Source organism: Rattus norvegicus, chromosome X (assembly GCF_021556685.1).
Source record: "Rattus norvegicus strain SHRSP/BbbUtx chromosome X, alternate assembly SHRSP_T2T, whole genome shotgun sequence".
Classification (NCBI taxonomy): Eukaryota; Metazoa; Chordata; class Mammalia; order Rodentia; family Muridae; genus Rattus; species Rattus norvegicus.
Genome location: NC_141554.1, coordinates 148,370,066 through 148,396,338, shown reverse-complemented (window position 1 = coordinate 148,396,338; position 26,273 = coordinate 148,370,066). Strand labels below are relative to the sequence as shown.

General features: G+C 38.9%; 1 protein-coding gene across 13 annotated transcripts in view; it reads right to left on the bottom strand.

Annotated features, from left to right (window-relative positions):
* Positions 1–26,273, bottom strand: part of Magec2l1 (MAGE family member C2 like 1) — a 173,846-nt gene that overhangs the window by 122,158 nt on the left and 25,415 nt on the right. For 3 of the 13 annotated variants that reach the window (XR_015646800.1, XR_015646792.1, XR_015646794.1), the window contains one exon: positions 136–193. The exons of the other annotated variants lie outside the window; for them this stretch is intronic. The gene's annotated coding sequence lies outside the window, so the exon portion shown is untranslated. The remainder of the gene's footprint in view (positions 1–135; positions 194–26,273) is intronic. 13 annotated transcript variants of the gene reach the window in all.

Genomic DNA, 26,273 nt, shown 5'->3' with positions numbered 1-26,273 from the left:
ACACAGAAATAGGAAAGTGCGTCAGAATGGGGTAGTTGGAATGAGTAGATTATGAGGTAATGAGAATGAGAGCTATTTGGAAGAATAATATTTGCTAGATCACGTTTGCAAAAGTTGAAGCAACTGCACACTCACCGGCAGTGGATTTGCGTGTCTTTCTTCAGTGTGCTGACCAACAGGACATGTTACTGACCTTTGGGATTTGTACCAAACAGATGAATAAGAAGACATTTCACTTTTTTCTTAATTTTCATTGGTTTTATCATCTGTCCTTGTGCCGAGAGTCTCTGGTTATGTAGAGCACAGCGTAAGTGATCTAGCTCCATTTTATTCCACCCTAGTTTTATTTTTCTTTGAGGAAAAGATGAGTGTTGACCAGAAATCCCTCTTCGAGTAGGCTAGCTGTAAATGGTGAGATGTAAGATGACTGCCTGAATGACCACTAGACAACTTTGAACTTCACCAATCATACCATAGGAATATTTAGACTGGAAAGGTAGCTGAATTGGAGAAGAAAATGAATGTCCATCATTCAAAAAGCCCTGGGTTCAATTCCCAGCACTGCATAAAACCTAGGCATGATAGTACATGCCTGTATTTTCAGCACTCAAGAGAATGAAACAGGATTAGAAGTCCAAGATTATCCTAGGCTACATTGCAAGTTCCAGATCATCCTAGGTAACATGAGACCAAGATGCTTGAAAGAAAGAAAGAAAAAAAGAGAAAGAGAAAGAAAGAAAGAGAGAGAGAGTAAGAAAGAAAGAAAGAAAGAAAGAAAGAAAGAAAGAAAGAAAGAAAGGGAGGAAGGAAGGAAGGAAGGAAGAAAGCAAAGGAGAAAAAGAAAGAAAAGAAAGAGGAACCATAAAAGAAAACCATGGATGGAGGAGGGAGGAAGAGGGGCTGGGACAGAGAGGGGAGGAATCACATATGCCTGCTTAGTAATATCCCATACCCTGTGTGTCATAACTATTGACAACAGCTATAATGATGATGACTTGAAAGAATCATAAAAGGCCTAAAAAGAATTTTGAGAAATTTTTGTCATTCCCATAACAGATATATATCCTCCCTTATATAACCATTATTTCTCTATTTTTATGTTAGGAGTTTACTTGAACACACATGGAGCCTAGAGACTGACATCTGATATCTTCTTCTGTATTCTACTTAGTGTTTTCAGATAGCATTTCTTACCTTCAATCACTACTCATTCACCTTGTTTATGAGACATGATCTTCATAAATTGTTATCATTCTCCATCTATTTTTTGGCACCAAAATTTTCAGTGAACCTGGGATTCACTGATTCGACTAGAGTCACTGGTCAGCAAGCCCCAGGATTCCTGCCTTCAACTCTCTGTTCATAGCGTTACAGGCACACATCACCATACCTGCCTTTATTTGAATGTTGTATATCCACACTCTGGTTCTCATACTGCACCTCCTCCTCTACCCTCAGATATTTCTGTGATGTGAAGCTTCTCTTCTGAACATCCTTAGGAGGATTCCTATAGTTTTATGCTTCAAAGCAGCCAGGATAGGAAAACTAAGACAACTACAGTTTACCCTTCAGTTTCTCAAAGAGCTAGGAGAACTTGAGTGAAGAAGTATAAGTAATTATTACACAAGTTGTTGGTTTAACTATTATCCCTTTGCTAGTCTACTATCTCTTGATGGAGGTTTCAGTAAAAGGTAATAAATAATAGTAATGGTTTGGAAAAAATCGAAGCCATCTTGACAGGAATTGGCTGTTTGACATCATTATTTAAACACCTCTGACTCCATTGGGTATAATAGTGAAATTGTGAGAACATCGACTAACAGCCATTGCTTGGAAGCATACTGAAAAAGCATGTATACAAGTTCAGTAATTTATTCTATGAAAAACTGTTAATTTTGAAATTCATGTGGTTGGTAGTTAGCTATTCACTACCCTAGTACATTACTTTCTAGGTTTGAAAATTCTCATTAATATGTCTGTACGGAGTAACAATTTCATGTTTCTTGGTTATATTTGTGGCAATTGTATGTATCAGGGGCTTATGGGGTTAAATGCAAAATAAAAACATTACAACCAAAGAACTAATCATTGGAAGAAAATAACTATAAAATATTCACTAAGTAATTAGATGACTAATACTAGAAGAATCACTAGCCTGAACTGACAGTGTAGCTCAATAGTAGAAAACTCACTCATTTAGATTGTGTACATACCTGGGTTCTATCTCCAACACACACACACACACACACACACACACACACACACACACAAAGAAAGAGAGGGGGTGGGCAAGCATACTGTCAAGTGCAAAAGACTCAATGTCCAAGCCTTTAGTCAGAAGCCAGATTATCTGAACACTGGAAGAGTTCAGCTTCACAATAGTAAAAACTGTTCCCCATTCCATATAGCAAATACTTATAAAAAACCATAACCAGGATATGTGGAATAAATGACAACTATATTTTAAACTCTACCACTGGATAAGACTCCATTCAACCAATTTACAAATGCCGGAGTCTAAGAGACACAGCCAGAATATAGCAAATACAGAGGCGAATGCCAGCAGCAAACCACTGAACTGAGAATAGGACCCCCGTTGAAGGAATCAGAGAAAGGACTGGAAGAGCTTGAAGGGGCTCGAGACCCCATATGTACAACAATGTCAAGCAACCAGAGCTTCCAGGGACTAAGCCACTACCTAAAGACTATACATGGACTGACCCTGGACTCTGACCTCATAGGTAGCAATGAATATCCTAGTAAGAGCACCAGTGGAAGGGGAAGCCCTGGGTCCTGCTAAGACTGAACCCCCAGTGAACTAGACTATGGGGGGAGGGCGGCAATGGGGGGAGGATGGGGAGGGGAAGCCCACATAGAAGGGGAGGGGTAAGGGTTGGGGGGATGTTGGCCTGGAAACCGGGAAAGGGAATAACACTTGAAATGTAAATAAGAAATACCCAATTTAATAAAGATGGAGAACAAAAACAAATGTCGGAATCTACTTTTATTAAAAAAAAAAAAAGACCCACTTTCCATTGGAGTTTCATCTCTGTCCTTGCAATGTAAATGTCAGTATTATAGTAGGATCCTGGATCTGGCAGCATGAAGGCTAAGTGCTTTGAAATAAACTTCACATGTTCCCATGTTTCTTTAATACACTCCAAAGAGCCTCTCCACTACAAAGAGCCTCCAAGTTGTTAGGATGCTAAGAAATAATGGTGTAATCAAGCACACTTGTTCTCAAGGCATTTTCCCTGGAGCACATTCAAATCTGCAAGAGTGAAAGCTTTAGGGCCTTCTTGTGAGAACAGGAACCCTGGTGCCCTCAGGAAGGAGAAAGCTTGACTGGCTAATTTCTTCTGCCAGGAGTTAGAGCTGAGAAGGACAAGAAAATAACATGATGTGTTTTTTTTCTCTAGGCACTTCAAGAAAGAACAAGGACTACTCTTTAAATGCCACACCCCACCATGGGAGGATTTGCATGAACAAATAGAACCAAGTTAATTGCAGCCTGTGTACTGAAAGGACGTTAGCTTTTAAATTATTTGCTTTTCTCTAACTACTCAGCCCTCACATTCCTTTTCAAAAATTTTAAAACCCAACAAACATTTAATTTATAGCTTTAAAAACTATAGGCCCTCATGAAGTTTTTCACATACCCAGAAGTACTGACAATGAGGTTTCTATAATGAATCTTATTTTTCTCAAAAAATTAATGATACATCTATGGTGTGTATGTTATTACTAATAAAGATGCCATTTGGCTGAGTTTTGAAACCATAGCAACCTTCCTAAGATGAGGTTCAAATCCCAGACCTCTTTTTCTGAGTCCCTATGTCCTAGTGGGCCTTTTCCCAACACTTCCTGTATAATGGTTCCTACCCATTTTCCAGATTCATCCACCAACTCTTCCCTTTTACTTTTGTCAACATTTCAGTCAGCAAAAAAATGAGATTTCAGCCACCCACCCTCCCTTAACTTTTAGCACTTATTTCAAGTACAATCCTCATCCAGAAAACTGGATTTAAACAGAAATAATCTGAAAAAAAGTAAGTGGATTGCTTTAGAAAAAATGTAAAAACTGCAGAATCTGATAAGAAGCATACATCAAGAAGTAACAGCAGACTGCATGTTTTGGTGCTCTCTGGTTTTCCAAACCTATCAGGTGCCATCTTACTTCCTGTTCATTCTTCGCTATTTCACAAGTCAATGGCACTACAGTGTTGAAAGATAATACTTTTCCTTCTCAAAAAGACTTCCCTGATTGCTTTCCATGAAACTCACAGGAACACCCTTCAGCCTTTACTCTGTCTTTCCTCAAAATGGTTATCCATACCATTTAATAACTTTTTTCCTAGTCATAAGGGATATGAGTCCCCTCCATCCTCATACCTAGAATTAGACATAGAAACACCTAACTTAGATATAGAAAGGTGGTAGCATATTCATATTACTTAACAGCTATTTATTCTAGGAAAGAACCATAGAACCCAAGCAACAGTTCCCATTGTCACATTAAACTACTCTAGGGAAGCTTGCTTCTAACACCTAGCAGTCTTTAAAAAGGCTGAGGAGGAAGAAGGATATTGATAATGATGACAATGACAACGATGACCATGGTAATAATGGTGGAGGAGGAGGGAGGAAGAGGAGAAGGAGGAGCAGCAGCAGGGACGGCTGTAAGCACATTCCACAGCAAGTGCCTGTTCTTGTTGTTGCTTCAGAGAGTTCAGCTTACATTACTTCAACAATACCATCTCTACAAAAGCTGCTCAACCCATGGCACATGACCACTGCCCAACAAATACTGATCCCAAATTCAACAGGCATGAGCATCATACAACCACAGAGGCCATTCCTAAACTATCTATTGAGGGAGAAGTTTCCAGGACACCACTATCTGTGAAACTATATTTAGACTGGGCTTTTGAGTTAAGCAAAGGAATAACATTCGAGAAAGAAAGATGCATATGTCCAAAGTATGGGCACATTTCCTTCTAAAGTCTTCTTCTAATGCTACTGCCTCAAAGAGAAGACAGGTAGGGCAGGGAGAGTTTGCATTCCAAATTAGGAAGAGCACACTAAATAACAAGAGCTAATACAAAATGGACAGGGATACCTCCTGTAGTTTCAAGATCCCTAACTGTAAAAGGGTCAGATGTCACAAATGTACTCTAAGAGATTCCCTTTCAATCCTGGCATGGTGGTACATGTATGTAATCCCTGCACTCAGGAGGCAAAGGCAGGAGGATAGTTGAGTTTGAATAAAACTTGAATTACATGGATTGTACCAGAAGCCCATCTCAGGAACTAAAGTGAAAGAAAAGAAAAAAAGGTTATGCCCTGAAAGCTGTGAAATGACAAATGTCCTTGTGTTTCTGAGTATCTGTATTCATGCATTCCTTTCCTAGTATGCCAGGGAAAGCTCTTACCAAAGTCTTCCTAGTCTCCCCTTAGTCACATGTCACTCACCTCTCTTCTTGCTGTAGCTTCATGGAAAGGCTCAACTTCAACACCATGCCATTTTTAAATTTCCCCAGTGAATTTTGCTATGTCTAAGGCTAAGGCCATAGCTACCAGCTTACTATTCTACCAGCCAATATTGGCATTAATATTTTCTCACTTAGAAAGCTCTTCAGACCTACAGGACATCTTATAAACTTACTGGCATAACATGACTTTCCGTGACCTTTTCTGAACATCTTTCTTGTATTAGTGGGCTTACATTGTATCTGCAAAACAGGTTATGTAATATAGTGTGATTGCAAATGCCTGTATTCAGAGTACTCAGGATGTGGAGGAGAAGGAACCTAATTAGGATAGTAAAACCCTGTTATGAACAATAATGCCAAGCAACCAGAGCTTCCAGGGACTAAGCCACTACCTAAAGACTATACATGGACTGACCCTGGACTCTGACCTCATAGGTAGCAATGAATATCCTAGTAAGAGCACCAGTGGAAGGGGAAGCCCTGGGTCCTGCCAAGACTGAACCCCCAGTGAACTAGACTATGGGGGGAGGGCGGCAATGGGGGGAGGATGGGGAGGGGAACACCCATAAGGAAGGGGAGGGGGAGGGGGATGTTTGCCCGGAAACTGGGAAAGGGAATAACAATCGAAATGTAAATAAGAAATACCCAAGTTAATAAAGATGGAGAAAAAAAACATGTTTTTTTTTTTAAATAAAGCTCTCTAGGAATATTTATCTCACTAGCCCCTAATCAACATTTACAACTTTGCTCAAAGTGTTTCCTTAGGCTGCAATAACATTTTATATAATCACATCTTATAGTTATCATCATCATCCCCATTTCATATATAAGGAAACACTCACAGAGGTTAAGTCATCTAGTCATGGTCACACACTCACTTAAGTGACCCTCTAATATCTACTTGAATACTTATCCTTACCGTAGTGCCAAGAATAGAAGCCAAGGCCTGTCATATGCTCAGCCAAGTGTTCTTTCACCAAGCTACGATTCCAGCCCTAAAGTCCAATATTTACATCTATGAAATCATAATCCAAACCCTAAAATTAACCACTAGTATATATGAAACTAATGTCTTTCAGGTCTTTTCTTATACTTCTCTTTCTTTTGAGGGGGTGGAGGAATGTGGAGTCAGGGTTCTAGGTAGGTCAGACTGTCTCTTTCTCCAAAGTACTGGGATTACAGGCTTGTAGGCTGGCATACCCAGCAAGATCTTATAACTCTTAACTGCTATAAAACCATCCTAAAACACTAAGCTCTTGGTTAAATTTTAAAAGAATGTTCAGGTCTGGAGATATGGCTCAGTGGTTAGGAGCAGATACTGTTCTGACAGAAGATCCAATTTCACATATCAGCACCCATGGTTGGTGGGTCACAGCTGCCTATAGCTCCAGCATCAGGGTGAGTTGATGTCTCTGTCTTCTGTGCACATGTGCACACACTACACACATAGCCATAATTAAAATAAAATAAATTATACAAAAATGAAACAAACCTAAAGGAGCCTATACTCTTAGCAAACATTGAGCACAGTTAGGCATACTCAGTCCCAGCACTAGGGAGGAAGACTCAGGGGTTGGGAGTTCAAGGTCATCTTCAGCTACACAGGAACTTTGAGACCAGCCCAAGATATATGAGACGCGGTGGGAAGAAAATGAAATGAAATGAAACAGATGTATACTCCCAATATTATAGCAACTGACGTCATACCAAATACAACATGCATAATAAATCCCTGGTTCCAATGCAAACTGAGTCTAAGTGTAGTTTAAACCATGTAGTTTATGAAAACTGTAATAAGTCATTAGTATCAATTTAACATTCCACTAAATCTTCACATATTAGCTAAAAATAGTAAGCAGATTTCAATGTAACCCTGTTCAGAATCCTATGCACTGCCTGCTATTTTATTTAAAGTATTGTATTATAAATATTTCACATTTTCACTTCTTAAACCACAGTGCATTTAGAGTAATCCCTTACTGGAGGTGTCGGAATAGCATCCTTAGTTGTAAACTAGAAAAATCGCATAACTTTTTACAATCTATTTTCATTTTTCCAAATAATAATAGAAATTTACAACTTAACTTTAAAGTTTAAATGTCATCATTATAGGCAAACTCCTATTTTATATTTGAAATAAGCTAGAAGTTTAATGATAATGTTGATTCACAGTAATCCCCACATTGCTTGATTGTTCTATTTTAAAATTTGATAATAAAGTCAGTTAAAAACATCTTTGTGACTATACATGGACAGACCCATGGCTCCAGCTGCATATGTAGCAGAGGATGGACTTGTTGGACACCAGTGGAAGGGGAAGCCTTGGTCCTGCCAAGACTGGACCCCTCCCCACCCCAGTATAGGGATATATCAGGGTGGGGAGGCGGGAAGGGCAGGGTGGTTGGGTAGGGGAACACCCTCATAGAAGAAGGGGAGGGGGGATGTGATAGGGGGTTTATGGACAGGAAACCGGGAAAGGGGATATCATTTGAAATGTAAATTTAAAATTTCCAATAAAAAATAAAATGTATGTGGCTATTTAATTTAAGAAACAAAAACAAAAAGTCTTGTTCTATGGCTCAATGGATCACTGACCAAACAGACACCTTTAAGTTGTTAATAATAATTTACTTAGTGGCTGGAGAGATGGCTCAGTAGTTAAGAGCACTGACTGCTCTTCTGGAGGTCCCGAGTTCAATTCCCAGCAACCACATGGTGGCTCATAACCAGCTGTAATGGAATCTAATTTCCTCTTCTGATGTGTCTGAAGGGTACTCACATACATAAAATAAAAAATATATATTTAAAAAAATAATAATTTACTTACTAAATTAAAATGTCATGGAAAGTCATTTTTATTTCTTACTGGATCGGCTACATTTTTCTATCTCTGAAAATTTTTTTCAAATAAAAATTGTCTATGTAGTAACAGTGCCCTCTGCTGGCCAAAGTATAGAATTGGCAAACTTGGCCCCATAAAAGCAGAAGCTGCCAGCCCTAGAAATCCCACAGCAAATTCTCTCACCAACTTACTTCCCCTTTAGCCTAAGTAGAATATTTACTTAAAACTTCCTCCAGAAAAGGAAGGCAGAGTCTTCTTAGCAGGTGGAAAATGGGGTAAGTGATCTTGAAAGTTTCATTCTCTTCTTTTTGGAGGTTTGGCCACACCCAAGTTTCAAAAAAATTGAGTTCAACACCTTTTCTATGTCCAGTTCCTAGTTCTATTACCTTTTTCTGATGACCCAAGACGAAAGGCACTGGCAACCCATAGCCCACTTGAAATGCCACCATGCTGTAGAATAATCATGTCTCCCTTCATGACAAAGAGGACAAGAATTGTATAAAATGGCTCTTCTGGTTAGTAAGAATTAAAAACCTTTTTTCACAGCTCCTAACATAATGTCTCACCTCGTGCTGGGAGTATTAAATGCAGTATGGATAAAATGAAGTGTAGATTACTATCATATCAGAAGGTACTTTGATAATTGCAAACTGACATTGTATTAGCATGTAACCAAATGCTTATATGGTGGACTACAAAAGTACAATATATCCTAAAAACAGAGGTAGGCTATTTTCCCAAAATATTTTTCCTTTTTTCTTTTTTTTATTCTTTTTTCTTTATTTTTCTTATTCCTTTTTTATTCTTTTTTAAAGATTTATTTATTTTATTTATTAGTACACTATTGCTGTCTTCCTACACACCAAGTAGTTGTGAGCCACCATGTGGTTGCTGGGAATTGAACTCAGGACCTCTAGAAGAGCAGTCAGTGCTCTTAGCCACTGAGCCATCTCTCCAACACTCTTCCCAAAAATTCTAAAGTTATCTTCTGCTACTTTTGGTCCCTTTAAAGCAGTAGTTCTCAACCTTCCTAATACTGTGACCTCTTAATGCAATTCTTTCTGCTGTGGTGACCCCAACCATAAAATTATTTCATTGCTGCTTCATAACTCTAATTTTGCTACTGTTATGAACTGTTACATGGTGTGGAGGATATCTGATATTGGACCCCTGTGAAAGGGTTGTGACTCACAGGTTGAGAACCACTGCTTGAAAGCTTCTATATTCTATCCAAAGGTGGAATGATTCCCTAAGCCCAATGCCCCCACTTACACCTTGCTTCTTTGAGATGTTCAAAGTGGCAAAGCCAAGCATTGGTTGTAGAAGCTCCTGTGATCTCCATATTGTCCCCTGCTCACCCCCAAAAAGCAAAGCAGTATTTGGAGCATAAAGTAAGTGTCAGTTCCTACTTCTTATCCTTCAGTCTTGAGGGAAACACACCATGAAAACCAGACTCAGCAAAGACATGTCTACGGAGATCCAGAACAGAGCACATACAGGTTGTTCTTCTTTTTGGAGTTGTGTCACAAAACCCAAAATTAAGGTACGGCAGTGATACCAGACAAAAGGGGAGGATCCCCACTCTGTCCATAGTACCTCATGGAATTTCTGGCATTGGCTTTGGATATTATAGAAATGATATGGAGAAATCTTTATCCTGATTACTTAATGCTTTCCTGTCTCCTTCAAATCTGTGCCTAAAATGTGTACCTCTCTGTATTTGTCCCAGTCCAGGCTCTCTGGAGATTTAAATGAAAGAATGAGGTTCAAGATTTTGCAACAACAGATAGACCTCCACAGACACGGAAGCCAGGTGGCCAGGCCAGTTCTGGATACAGAGGAAGTTGAAAATGTAGCTGAAAATGTAGCTCCATGAGCCTACCCAGAAACCAGTCGACAAAGAGAACTGTCTTAAAGATGTCTGCTTCCTCTGTCAGGCTGTTGCCACAGTGTCTTCTTTAACCACCCTGGGAAAGATCTGCTCCCCTCTGGGAGGATTCTGCTCTCTGCTTCTGGAACGAACCACCCTCCTGCTTGGCACTCCCGCCCCCAACCCCACCCCTGCCTGACCTCCTGCCTGCCTGCTGTGGCTCCTCTCACTTTCCTCTGTGCTAGTCAAGCTGGACCAACTCAACTCCTGGAAAGGTCAAAGGAGTACCGCATGCTGTCAAGACCCACTTCCATTCCGTTTTGGTGTATGCCCAGACATTTCTTCAGTTTCACCACTACATCACCAATACCTCCACCCCCTCAGTCCCAGAGAGCCCCAGGAATACTAATTCTGGATTTACCTTATCAAGACAGGTGATAGGGGACAACAACCATGAGGGTTTGTTGTTGTTTTTTTTTTTTTTGTTTGGGGGTTTTTTGTTTGTTTTTTAATGATGTTTGCTGTAGGGAAATGGCAAGAAATTTTGCAGCAGGAAGGAATGTTATCAGGTTAAAATAGGATTAAGCGTGCATTCAATGCCTTTAGTGAAATCACCTAGTAGTTTAAATAGGGGTTAATACTTGGTGCCAGTGGTGAATCCTATTAGGCACACATATAAAGAAACCTGCTAACTTGGATAGGGCCAGTCACAGTTGTAACCTCCATTATGAAAGGAGTTTAGAGAAAGATACATTTTTTTAAGGGAAGCGACCTGAGCATGCTCCCCTATGCAGCACTGCTTGGGTGGCAGGGGTGGGGTTTGTCTCGATTTGCTGTCTCCATCCAATCACCTTATAAGACCTCCAATTTCTCTTAAGTTTTTTACAAGAGAAAATGCTTGCCATGGGCAATTTTGAGTTTATTACACAGTGTTTAATAAGGCTTGTCCAACTGAACATTACAACCCATAATACTCATCCATAGAAAATAGATCTGAAACACCAATGTTTATGTGACACATGTTAAAGTGCACAGAGAGTACTAGAGGATGGAGTTCGATGGGGGATTTTTCTCAGTGTGTAAATGTCCAAAGCACTGTGTGCCATCTCCAATGAATGGTGTGCAATCACTCCATATTCTCAAACCATAGTTTGCATCAGGAGTCTGCCTTTAGACCTTTTGATATTTAATAAATGAGGATTAGGTAAAACCCATAAGCACAAGAACAAATGTCAGATTTAGCAAATAAAAATTTATGTCACCCAGTTAAAACTGCATCTCAGATAAACAGCCAATAGTTTAAAAATTACACTAGTTCTCTCCTAATCTGCAGGATTTTAGTTACCAACAAGAACCACAGCTTGACATTATTAAATGGAAAATTCCAGAAATAAGCAAGCCGTGAGTTTTAAAATGCTGTGCTGTTCCTAATAACTTGGTGAAGCCCTGTGTCCTCCTGCTCCAATCCATACAGAACATGGAAGAGCCTTTCTCTCTGTTAGGTCATCCTGTTACTACACTGTGTCCCAATGTAGCAGAACTAGTGTGCAAATAAAAAATTATGATGATGATAATTATAATAAATGCTGAGTTTCTTTAATAATGTGCCCAAAGCAACACTTCGGACATTCCAAAGATAAGGCATTAAAAAGTAACTTTAAAAGTAAATGTGAAAGTTCTAAACTAAGTATGGATATAAAAATGTGTATGTTGAGGTTGCTAGTATTTCTAGTAAGAACAAATTCATAAATTACATTTTTAAATCAAAAGCAGTTCATTCATGCTGCTTGTTGGGAAATGGATGAAACTGACCGTGGTGGCTTTAAGAGAAATGAACCAGTTCCACAGAGCCCAACTTCACCTGCTTCCTCTCATCTGTGGCCTCTAGAGGAGATGGGAAGGGCATGAGACTGAACAAGGGTTACTAGGGCTGTGAAGGGGGGAAAATACAGGGAAATAGAAGGGGTGACCACAATCAAAATTAACAAGAGCATATGTGGAAAGGCATAAGGAAACTGTGTATCTCAAAATGTAAATACAAAGAAAAAAAGAACTCTTTGCTAGTTTTGCTGTCAAGTCACAAAGTGTAAAAAGTACAGCTACCATGTATAGCAAGTACTTGGATAAGGTGGAGAGGCATTAGTTTTATATCAGTCCGGGAAAATCTCACAGGGTGGCTCACTGCTATTTATGGCTTCCTGTATTAAAGGAAGAACTCTTAGATCACATCCCCTAAGGTGAGGACAGACTCGTGGATAAAAATGTTCTATCCAAGCTTTGGGACACATTTAAACTAAATTATTGTTCCCATTTAACAGAAAATCTAATTTTAATTAGAAATATTAGTTGATAGTTGCTTCTATCAACTCCATAAACTACAAAGATTATTTGAATTTTTTCTATAAACTTGAAATAGGCAGTAGTAGAGATAGACAAAATGCCAACTGGAATTTAATAATTTATTTGTGAAAAATATGTCTTTGTACTGATGCAATATATATATATATAATATATATATATATAATATATATATATATATTGCCTGCCAATTGGATAGCTAAAACATTAATCAAACAATCCTGGATATATTTTTGTGATCTTTTTCTAATAACAATTTTACATTTTAATGTGGCCGTTTTTTAATAAGAATATTCTGTGACTAGTGAAATTATGTAAGATTTGAAATTTGGTGTCCTTAAGTACAAAGTGATACCTCAACCATGCACATTTTCTTATTGCCTCTGACTGAGGGTGGGCGTGGACAGGGGCCTCCAGCTGCAAAGCTGGATTTTTTAAACGGAGGCTGTGTGACTTCCCAAGCTACATATACTTACTGCCTAGCCCTTAACAACAGTACTTTGCCAACCCCAGATATTGATGAAGCATTTCCCATGAAACAGTGTTACAAACAATTCTTAAACGTGTGTGTCAGCTTTTCTTATGTGTGGACTACCTTTTGTCTTTATTTGAAGAAAGTATTTACTTGACTCAGTCACAATCAGACGAAAGAGCTGTCTGTGCTCTCAGCGATACAGAATTTTGGCCAATTGCAAATCAGTGGTGTTTGAATAAGGTTTGTTTTTAAAATTACCATCTGTCTTTGCTTCCTCCTTTCCATGATTTCATGATTTCACAAATCAGAATATTGCTGTGGTCTTTAGATCCCATGCATACCCAGTCTGCATTTTACTAAGGGGCTCACCTGCCATCTAGTGGAGAGAGTAAGTAATTTTACTTATTCTGACAAACTAGACAATAGCTAGCCAGAATCTAAGACCTTCGACAATGCTGCTCACAGTGACAGCTTATGCTTAAGTAGCACTTTGTAATCAAAAGCATTTCACAAGCCACAGTGTTTTGTTGGCAACACAGTGCTACAATCCAAGCAAATCATTCCCATATATTTCAGAGGACACTGGTCAAGGTTAGACTCTAACCCAAGTGTTACAGCTATATCCCCTCTGAGATTATATATTCTCATATTTCTTCACATCTGATTCTATGTTATGAAGAATTCTGAAAATATCTCTTTGCCACAAATACATCCCCTCTAGGAAATCTTCATTTTTAGGTAAATACTCCCTCCTCAGGGAAAACTATCTAAAAAGGCAAACACAGTTTTTACTAGGTAAGAAATTAATGCTAACCCAAACAAGGTTATGTCAATCAGTCTTCTGTATGTATAAACTGAGCAAATAATACTCAAGGCTCAGCTCTTGGAGGGCTTTCTGACTACATGCAGAAACTGTTATTTTCAATTCTTTTTCTTATGACCTTGAATAATAATTCTTCCAAAGCAATATGATTCTGTACTTTGTACATCTTTTTTAAAAAATGTGTGTACTGAGCTTTGAGAGAGGGAGGACAAGAAATTCATTTTCATTGCTTAGTGTGTCCGAAAGTTCCTGTGACTTGTAGTGAATCTGCAAATGGAGCACAGAGCATACTGTGCTGTAAAGTCATTTGAGAAGGGATGCTTGAGGCTTATCCTTTAGTTCCTGTGGCGCCTTTACATCAGAACTGAGTTCATGTGCCTAGGAATGAAGAAGGGCCAGATTCAATGAACCAAAGGTTAGGGCACTTAAGAGAAAGATGTGCATTAGTGGTGTTATCCATTTGCTGGTTCCACACTTTAGCATACTATGTGTACCAAAGCAAAGGACAGCTGCTACATGTAGTCGTGTTTGAGTTTGTCCAAAAACACAGAGGGTCAGATCAACAAAAGGTTTCAGGGATCATTGTTCCCAGATCACTCCTGTTTCTTGTCAACACGTTCCCTGTATGAACACTGCAGAATTGCTTGCAAACAGATTTGATTTCACATGAAAATGTCAACTTTGGGACTGGAGAGACAACTCAAGGGGTAAAAAGTGCTTCCTAAATACACCTAACAGCCTGAGCTAGATCCTTAATCTCACACTTTAAATACTAAATAGATAAATAAATAAAATGAATGCAGCACCATACATCTGGAATCCTAGCAGCCCTATGACAAGATGGGGGTAGATAAAAACAGAATTTCCCAGAAGCTGATGGGGCAGCTACCCTGGAAACAGGAGAGGCCTTGCCTAAAATACAACATAAAACAGAATTGACTACTAATTAACAGATACAAACACAGAGGGAGGGAAGGAGGGGAAAGGGAATATATTTACACACAGGGACCAACATAAAAAAAGTAAACATAAACTAAAATACAAATAAACATTGTATACCAATTTGAGAGTGAGGGTAGGCATCACTGTGGAATTGTTTAATCCTTAACTTTATGCACAGTCTTAATTTAAACACAGAAGGAACCTACTATTCATAAAGGGCATTGATGACATAATTTATATCATGTGTGGAGCATGTCCCTGGTATTCTCGAGCTTGGACTTGACCCTGGGCCAATTTTATTGATTGTCCCCACCCCATGTCTAGGCTGCAAATATGCTAGATGAGCCCTTTCACGGTGTTTGTTGCATGTTCAACTCTGGTGCACCTAAACACTTTTGCAGAAGATAGTATTACTTGTTTTTATTGGCTCGTTCTTTGTTTTCTATCCGGTTATCCCAAGTGTGTGCCTACAGGTTCACAACATGGGAATTTCTTTAAGCTTCAGTCACTTATACAAACACCAGTCCTATTATTACTAATAACAAACTTATAGAAACACCAGTCCTATTACTACTAATAACCACTAGCTGCAATTAGAAAATGCTCTCGCTAGGCACCATACTAAGGCATTGGTATATGTAGACTAAGCTTGGCCCCACTGCTCTTATCTGTAGGCCACACTTATTGTCACCCACCATGTGTCAAAGAGCCTGAGACTTTCTCAAGTTCTTAAAGTTAATATACAGTGGAACAGCATACTTACCTGGTAATCTACCTCTAGAACAATGGCCTTTAAATACTTTTGCCTCAAGCAGAAGACAGCAGCAGAAAAAGAAAAGAGAAACCATTCTACATGGTCTCTGGTCTGGTAATGTCCAGTCACCAATCATGGTGTTTATACTTCTTTTATCACATCTTTTGTAGCCTGAGTCATTACCAAATCAATTCCATTCTAGTTTCTCCATAGCACTCATCAGTTACATGAAAAGTTTCCATTAAATACAAGTTCCTTCTGTTTTACTCCTTCTACTCAACCGAATAACAAGGCCCACCTCCAACACAGTCTCTTCTCTAGGAACTCTGTACCTGAGACTCCAGCTGGTAATAGATACTTTCCCACATAGCCATCTGTATGAATTTCTCTTAGGGGACATTGCATACTTCATCTATTCTAATAATTCTTTATGTACATTATACTCATAGTCTCTCAACTCTGCTTCAACAATGACTCCTATCTAGGTTACCCCCAAAATAGTAATCCCTAGGCCCTCAACACTTATCCCAGTTATGTGCAACACTTAAAGTTAATATTGTGGGGCGGTACCTTCTGTTATGAAGTGAACACCCTTAAGCCGTTGTGTCTCTGTATCTTCAGCCTAGCATAGTCTTTCACTCATATGCTTAGTGAATGAATGAATGAATGAATGAATGAATGAACGAACTGACAAGTAAAGTATTTCCTGAATGCCTCCTAGTAGAAGTAATCCTTTTCTGGGAAAGCCAAGAGCAATGTGGTCTTTGTTTTTCAACACGTGTTAATGATCTATAGACAAGTCTTAGATCCCTTATCAGATTACTAGCTCTATAGCCTTGCCATCTGCCAGCAGTCAAGGCTCACAGGAGAGTTCCATAAATATTTTGTAAATGAGAGATTTGTCACAATGAATGTGGCTTCTTACTGGTGGGCTAAGGGGAGCTCTGTGTGAGAAAGGATGCAGGCTGCAAGGCCTGCTGTTTTCTCCTATACTGAGAAGCAGTCAGCACTTATCACTGTCACTTGTGACATGACAGACAGTTCACCAGCTTTTGGCGTTGTTTTGTGTGTGTGTATGTGTGTGTGTGTGTGTGTGTGTGTGTGTGTGTGTGTGTGTGTGTGTGTGTGTTTGGCTTTACCACAGGAGAAAATTAGCAGAACAAACTTCAACTTCGGACACATTAGGACAGTGATAAGAATCTACAGCAAAAAAAAAAAACTGTTTTCATGCAAAATGTCAGTTTCACATAATAGCTGCATGTATTCTAGAAAAATAAACCATATTAATTTGCTAGCATGACTGTACCCCAACTGTACTGGCTGATCTGTGTGTCAACTTGACACAAGCTGGAGTTATCACAGAGAAAGAAGCCTCCCTTAAGGAAATGCCTCCATGAGATGCAGCTGTAAGGCATTTTCTCAATTAGAGATCAAGGGTGGCAGGGCCCACTGTGGGTGGTGCCATACCTGGGCTGGTAGTCTTGGGTTCTATAAGAAAGCAAGCTGAGAAAGCCAGGGAAAGCAAGGCAGTAAGTAACATCCCTCCATGGCCTCTGCATCAGCTCCTGCTTCCGGACCTGCTTGAGTTCCAGTCCTGACTTCCGTTGGTGATGGACAGCAATGTGGAAGTGTGAGCTGAATAAATCCCTTTACTCCCCAACTTGCTTCTTGGTCATGATGTTTGTGCAGGAATACGAACTCTGACTAAGACACCAACCACATCATTTCTTCCACAACATGTTTAAATGATTAAAGATAATTACTTATCTTAACACCTGGTTTTATAATAAAGAGGAATAAATTAAAATGTGTGTGTAGAATGATAGAAAAGTTAAAGAACATAAAAAACTGTATGAGCCTACCAATTAATTATGGATTCTTCCTGTTTCATCAACTGATAAATAATATAAAATTTCTCAGGAAGAAGAAATTTTCAACACTGATTACTTTACAGAACACACAGTTTGCAGGAAGCAACAGGACATTTCTACATCTACTTCATGTCAGACTCTGTCCTGACCCTAAGAAAGCATGCAAATAGAGGTTACAAGGCTAATAAACAGCTGAGTTCAAATTTGAGTTTACCTCTCTCATGCCTGTTAAAAACAATCTATTGTAAGTATACTACGTCCTAGAAATCCTCCTCACTACTCTTTCACTTTATCCTTCTTCCCCACAAACATTCTAGCTTCTATCTGGGCCAGTTCTGGGGATTGCAAACCCTCGTTAAACACAACATCCTTCCAACTGGTGTATCTGTGCAACTAGGCTACTCCCCTGTTAATTATCCTGTGCATTTCACTTCACCTTACAGTCCAAACTTGTTAAGCTATACAAATCAGCCTTTGGATGTTTTTCATCTCTCCACAAATGCACAATGTTAATAGCCTGGTGGCAGAAATGCAGTAGTGACAATCCAAATTGGAGTAGATTCCCCTGGATCAATACCTCACTTGGTGGCCTGCTGCCAAGTCCTGAATCACCATCAGAAAATATGGAGCTCAATTCTTCTCTTGTTCTCAGTGATTAATTGGCCTTGTCATCACATTGTCAGAAATGCTATTTCTTGGCAATGGTGATAATCCCTTCTAAAGAACCAGCTATGACAGCGAGTGTGCAACCAGCATGCATGTACACAAGGAGTCACTGCAAACATCTGAAGGCATTTGCAGACTTGGGAGAGCTTGTTCATCTACATGAAATATTTAAGTAAAAGAGTATTCAATATCACTTTTAAAAACACTAAGCACTGTCAAAACGGCAAAGTTAATTCTTTTAGATTAAAGGAAAATGAAGGACCAATAATGAGGCATGCAATTATCCCTTTAAAATGTTTTTAAAATTTGTAATTAGAGTTAATTGCTATAAAATACCATGTTGATTTGGAAAGCTGTTATACTAAAATAGAAAAGAAAGCAATGGAATTATGAATGTGTTTCCTATGCTAGCCAGGCACGTGGTTTAGGGGAAAGCCCCACTTGATTTAGTGACCCAACCCACACATGCTCAGACAGCTGTGTGTCAGCCTCCCGTACTCTCTTGCACCTGTTTTTCTTTTGCACATTGTCTTTACACATGTTAGAAGTCCTATTATTCCCAGTGCCCCCCATTTCATAGAGCTCCTATGATGGAGATGCCTAAAGAAAACTATTCATGGGATTAAAAATCAATGCAATGAAGCTGTGGAGGTGATCCGGCTCTCTAATTGGAATTCCATTGACACATGCCGCTGGGAATCACTCTACACTTGACCTAACTTCAAAGGATGTCACTTTTATTCACCACAGGCACAACTACATCTAAATACAAGAGCTTGCCAATTTTGTTGTCTCTAGAACTTCATTGAAATGTGCTGGTGTAGGTTATGACTATTGTATGATAGTAGCTTTCAGAATATCAGTCCTGAGTATAAAGGGATGATACCGTTTTGAAACTTCACATTACAAAAAAAGAAAGAAAGAAAGAAAGAAAGAAAGAAAGAAAGAAAGAAAGAAACAAAGAAAGAGCCTCAATTACTGTCTTATAGTTATACCTTAAAGGAGAGTTAGCTTGTCATTAACATATATTTTATTTGGCAGGAGGGGTTATATAAGCTGTTCAGAAAATAAGTTTTCTCCAAGTATTCAAATGTATATGCATTTGATTAATTAATGCATCATTAACATATGATAGATTGCCACCCTAGCATATATTTCACCATTCAATGCTCATTTCAATTATATTTAATATAAATATATATTGGTCATTTTTGAGGTTTGAGTACAATCTGATCTTGTAAAATGTCTCCATAATATAAAGTATGTACCATGAGCAGAATAAGACTCAATGGCAATTGGTATAATTTCTCTCGCTCTATTTCTCCTCACATATATGAAAAGGCCAAGAAACTAGAGATATAAAGCATCTAATAATTTGATATGGGAAATTAGGCATTGACAATAACCTTCTAGACTAAAAGCAGATGCTTTTGGACAGATCTGAAATGAGGGTACCACTGAAAGCTTGTACTTGCCTCAGCAGAATTAAAGTATTTCCTCATTTATTCATTCCACCTTTTTTCGGCTGCAACTGTTAGTACTTCACTGCAAGGTGTGGGAAATATGTAACTCACAAAATCTTCACTATCATAATATGATATCAGTATGTAACTGATACTATTATTATTCCTATTTTACCAGGGGACCTCAAAAAATTATTGCCTAATGTCACATAGCAAGAAACAGCAGAGGCCTTTCCAAAATAATTTAGATAGCATATACCCTTTAGCTAATTTTAGCTAAGGGAAGAAGAATTTAATCATAATTCTTAGGCAAAGGTAAGTCAGGGTACTGAAGACACATAGGGTTAATTACTAGAACTTGAATTTGACATGCCATCACTACTGGAGTAAGTTACACTACCTTTCTACATTCATAATTATTGTTGTTTGACACCTTTTCTTCAAGAACCTATAGAGACAGAAAGTTGTAGGATGATCAGAATTTTAAGACATATTTTTAAGTCAGATTTTTGGCATCCCAGATATTTTAGTTATTTTTAATATTAATTCTAAATTCATCACCAGGACTCAAACCTTATTTATCCACACCACCTCACTAGACAGCACAGCTCAGAGTATTATCAGAAAGAGCCACAGCTCCTGCCTTGGCATGAGCTCTTGGAGATGGCCCAACCTCAAGAAACTGAGGTCCCCTGAGTAAAAAGGGATGGCAGATCTCAGAGAGGGTGACCTTTGGAGGGGAGGGCAAGTCTGGAAAATAAACCATGGAACTGATGCTGCTTGCTTTGTTTCTTAAATCAGTTCACTTCTGAAGAAACTGTACTTTCTGTCTTCACCTCCTTAATTCTCTTATGGGTTCAGAAAGCCCTCCATTAAAAAAAACAGTCAGGAAAATCTGATGAATACAGTCCCCTTAACTGTGAAGATGGTAACAATTTTTGAGCCCAATTTCCTTCCTGAAAACATTAAGAAGTGCCATCTATCTCTCTGGCAATCCAGATGAGATACTTTAAACTTATCATCAGACATTCAAACAAGAAATGGCAGCTAAGACAGAATTGATTCAAGTCTACTATATGCTTGACTTAAAAAAAAATCAAGAGCTAAGCACAAGGCCTTTGCTCTTGAGATGTGACTAAGATCAAGGTTAGCTCAATACTGTGTTTCCCACTCATTCAGGAGCTATGTAACTTAGGCTTATAAGCACCTGTTGCATTCATGTAACACAATGTCATTTCTTTAATATAACACAATTAGGGCCTTATGAAGAAATTAATTCATTGGAAGAATGCTTAAAGAAAATGTGATGTGTGTGCACAATGAAGTTTCATTTAGCCATAAAGAAAAGTAACATTGTGTTATTTATAGGAAAATGGATGAATTGGAAATCATTATGTTTGCCAGACTCAGAAAGCCATATGTGCAATCTAGACCTAAATGTAGTATACATACATGCAGGACATTTTTACATATTCTTTATCACATCTTCTATACTGGAGAACATGTCCTTATTGACTACCCCTATGAAATGGCATTGCCTACAGTGATAAAAATAAAAAATGTTTCAGAGTTACAGAGTTCCAATGGCATTTAACCAACTCCCTTACCTCTTTACAAGATGGCTGAGGCCCTAGGGTGGAAGACTTATCCAGGACTAGATTTATTACTAGTGACAGCACAAAGACTCTGGAATATCAGGTCTCGAAATCCTGAAAGGGACTGGTAGTTGAAAAGGTGCCATCTCTCCTAAACTTTCTCTTCTCTTGATTAGTGAAAATTATTTCCCCAATGAGGAATAAAACAAAGAAACTGACTTACTGTTTAACAAAAAAAAAAATGTCAGTAGCAATATCATTCAGTCAAATCTATCAGAGCAGCTTTTCATTTTTTGTGGGAATAGCTAATTTTCAATTTTCATTCTGTGTGTGTGTGTGTGTGTGTGTGTGTGTGTGTGTGTGAGAGAGAGAGAGAGAGAGAGAGAGAGAGAGAGAGAGAGAGAGAGAGAGAGAGAATATACTGGGCTTTAGACAAATTATTTGATGCCTCTTCAGCCATTAATTTCAGCACACAAAGAATGGGATGCTAAAGGGGCGAATTAACTCAGTGGGTTTCTAGTTGAATGGAGTGAATGATTTCTGGAACAATCCACACATCTGCTAGGAACAATACGATGCCTCATTAACAGCCTTATATTAAACAAAAGAGTATCTGGGGTGTTACAGACCACTGGTTGGTTATACAACCTCTTTAGTCTATCATCTGTTTTCAGATAAAAGAGTCAGTAAAGGTCACTTAAATACAAATAGCCACCTGCCTGATACTCAGGAATGCATGGTAACTAAAAAGTCTTTATTTAAATGACTCTTAGTAACTATCAACATGTGCTTCCCTAACATGGAGTTGTATGTATTAAAGAGAGCTTTGGGTCAATGTGCTTGAGTCCTTTTTAGTTTCTTCAATTATTCTTAGTCATTTGCTGGTGATGACCTGGAGATAATTCTGTTTCAATCAGTATTGGTTTATCTATTGCTTGTCATTGTTCTACCACATAACTGAGCAAACAGCCAACACATAGATACCTACCAACAAATATAAACATACACACACAAACACACAATTTCATGTATTCATCAACTGATAAGTCAGTCCCACACAAGTCACTGTGCTAAGACCCTCCAAGAAGGTACAGCTTCTACTCTAAAAATACTTAGATGCTTTTGAAAGAGAACGCATACATCACTGAAAGAAAAAAATCAAACTTTAGTTTTCAAAGGTATATTTTACCTAATATTACAGAAAACTACACATCTCACTATTGATTTGTATCTGTATAATTAATTTCTAGAACACTACAGTTTGAATTGGGGCAGAAATGGACATACAGGCTACAGAGGAAATCCAACAGTTCTGATATACTTCAATGTTTAGAATCAGGAAGTAAGGGCCTGATCTGGTTTTGAGAAAAGACCTCATTCTGTATCCCAGACTCACTTGGAACTCACTATAAACCTCTAACCTATCTTCAAACTCACAAAAAGCCTCCTGAATCAGCCTTCTGAGTGCTGAGGTTGTATGTATGAGTTACCATATCTAGCAAAGGATTTTAACTTCTATTTTTTTAAAAAGAATTTTTAATTCTACTTTAATTTCTCAGAAGTTCAAGAAATCCCCAACTACCCAAAATAGTGATGCATTTGGCTTATTAAACTATATACTAACCAGTATGATTTGCTGTGATTTTCTGCAAAAGAAAAAATGAAAAACATCCTTCTGAATATATGATATGCTTAGAAATGTTTAAATATTTGACATATCAATAAAAGGATCTTTATCAAGGAGATTTCCAAGAGCCCAGAAAACCTTGCACTATACATATTCCATATAATGAAGGTAACAAGCAAATGTTTGAACATAGCAGTAGAACCAACAGGCACAGCCAAAGGTTATTCATGGCAGTGATGCGAAGTCATTTCCTAATATAAGCTTAGGGGCTTCATTCCCTCCCTCTCTTCCTTTTGACTTTGGAACTGACAGCCATTTGAGGTATTGCTATTGATCATGATGAGCTGAAACAGAAGAGATTACTAAAGATTTGGTTTCTTGTTTATAGTGGATAGGTAACAGGTATCTTAGTTAGGGGTTTACTGCTGTGAACACACACCATGACCATGACAACTCTTGTAAGCACAACATTTAATTGGGGCTAACTTACAGGTTCAGAGGTTTATTCCATTAACAAGGTGGGAGTATGGCAGCATGCCACCAGACATAGTGCAGAAGCAGCTAAGAGTTCTACATCTTTATCTGAAGGCGGCTAGGAGGAGACTTACTTCCAGGCAGCTAGGGTGAGGGTCTTAAAGCCGAAGCCCACAGTGACACACCTGCTCCAACAAGGGCACACTTCTTAATAGTGTGACTTCCTGGGCCAAGCATATACAAAACATCTCATTCTATTCTCTGCCCCTCATGTTGGCCCTCATGTTGAAATACATAAGTCTATGGGGGTCATACCTAGCCATAGCACAATAAAGAAAATACATTGATTCCAATTTCCAAAGTCTCCATAGTCTATAGCAGTCTCAACAATGTTAAAAGTTAAGTCTTTTCTGAGATTCATACAATCATTAAACTGTAACCAGTAAATCAAGAGAGGAAACCACTTGGGCAAACTCCAAACTCTGCATCTCCATGTCTGACGTCAAAGTGGCCTTTTGACCTTCAACTCCTTTTTCATCTTTGTTGATTATAAAAAAACTTCTTTCTCCTGGACTAGTTCCACTTCCTGTTATCAGCTTTCCTCGGCAGGTATTCTATGGTTCTGGCATTTTTAACATCTTAGATTCTCCAAGTCAACTTCAACTTCACAGCATTTTGTTTCAATGTGTGTGATCCACACATCATCTTTTGGGCTCCTCCAAAGGCCTTGTGTCCCATCTCCAGCTCTGCCCTCTGCAGCACTCTAGGCTCTGGTTGACTCCACTGCACTGCACTGGTGTTCTTGGTAATAATCCCACGGTACTGGCATCTCCAATAAACTAGGGTCTTCAACTACAACTAGGCTTTACCAATATTCTCTCATAGGCTCTCTTCATGATGCCAAGCCTCAACTTCTTTGCATGACTCCTTCAGTCTTGAGCTGTCAACTGCAACTGAGGCTGCACCTTCACCAATGGCTTTCCATGACCTCTCACAGTACCAAGCCTCAGTTGCTCTCCATGTCCTCTTCTTACCTTCAAAACCATTACCACCTGGGTAATTCTTAGATACTACCAAGTTCAGCTGCAGCACTCAGTACAACCTTGGCTATCTCTGAAACACAGCACGTTTGTGTTCTCAGAAAACACTTCCCAGATGATTTCACCTTAATGATGCTGGCCTCTTCTTAACCACAACTAATTTCTTAGCTCCAGCCAACCACCATCAATTGTCCAGTAGCCACTTCTATTCTTGACTCTAAAGCCAGAGCCACACAGCTAAAGCTACCAAGTTCTGCTGCTTGCTGAGGCTGGGACATGTCCCCCCTTATTCTATTAACCAGTTTTCTGTTTCCTCACTGCTTAATCTTGGCTGTCCTGGAACTTTCTCTGTAGATTGACATTGAACTCAGAGATCTGCATGGCTCTGTCTCCTGGAATTAAAGGTGTATGGCACCATGCTCAGATTTAAGCTTTCTTCACTTAGAACTTGTTCTGCCCAAGGCTGGCCTTGAACTCAAGAGATTGGATGTGCTTTGCCTTCTGGACTTAAATTTAGTTAGATAGGATCTTGCCCCAAGGTCACCAGTCCCTTAATTTAATTTAACATCCTTGAACACAGGATTGAGCTCCATTTCACTTCCTGGTGCCCCTTTAATACTTGAACCACAGATTATATATTTTTCCTTTCTAAGCTTGCTATGCTTATTCAAACCACTCTTTAGGAGACTTAACCAGAGAACAAAGTCTCTCCTGGGGATTTTTTCAGACTTCTTTTGTCAATGCAATTAATACAAATCTCTTGTAAGGACAACATTTAATTGGGACTGGCTTACAGGTTAAGAGGTCCATAATCATCAAGGGAAGAGCATGGCAGCAGTTCATGCAGTTATGATGCAGGTAGAGCTAAGCATTCTACAACTTCATCTATGAGAAGACTAACTTCCAGGCAGCTAGGGGGAGAGTCTTAAAGGCCACGCCCACAGTAACACACTTCCTCTAACAAGACCATACCTCCTAATAGTTCCACTCCCTTGGCCAAGCGTATAGAAACCATCACAAGAGGAGAGAAGAATTTGAGGTGAGTCTTGATGAAAGGGATATATTTTGAACCACCGAAGCAATGAAAAAGAGCACAGTGGACGAAGACAGCAGTACATGGAGTGGGAGAAAACTCTACAGAGTGGAGAGGAACCCAAGCAACAGGACACAGTTCCAGGATCCCTGGAAGGTCCGGGAGAGGACCTGGTGAGAGTTCTCATTAGGAGTTTTTTTAAGTGCCCCTCTCTCTAATCATCATCAAGGGATTCAGGAAAGGAGATAGAGAGGGTAAGGTACAAAGGCGAAGGAACATCTGCAAACATCGCACTTCCTGTTGGCCAATGCTGTTTCACCTCCCTTTTGTCTTACTAACACCCTAGCCGCTGCCAGGGCTCCCAGTGTGGGCAGATATGTAGGCAGCTTACTGAGTTCCCACAGAGAAGCAGATCACAGTAAGGCACTCTAAAAGTTCTTAATCCCTACAGTTGTGTTAGGAGTCACAAGCACAGGTTTCAGTGAAAAACCTGAAAAGGCAAAATTGTCAGCAACATTAATTAAACGCATTAGCAGACTGCAATACGTTTAGACTTAATCTTCTTTTAGGAAGCTCTTAATACCCTGCATTAAATGCACAGCTAATCTTCTTATATACTCTGGAATTCCACCTCAGCAGACAGTTCATCCAGCCCTAAAAAGATACCGAAGCACCTTCAAATGTATTTTTACTGGCAAACCAGGAAGTTGTCAGGTCTCATACCACAGAATAAATATTCTTCAATCACGTAATTTAAAGGTGTTTTAAACTGAAGAAAATATTAAAGGTATTTATTCTCTATAACATGACATCTTGAAAATGTATGCACTGTGGAATGACAGTCATAACAATTTAACAGACATGCTTATCAATTTTAACATAAAATAATTAAAATGTAGTCTCCTAGCAATATACAATGTATTATTAACTGTAGTTGTATAAAAGCTC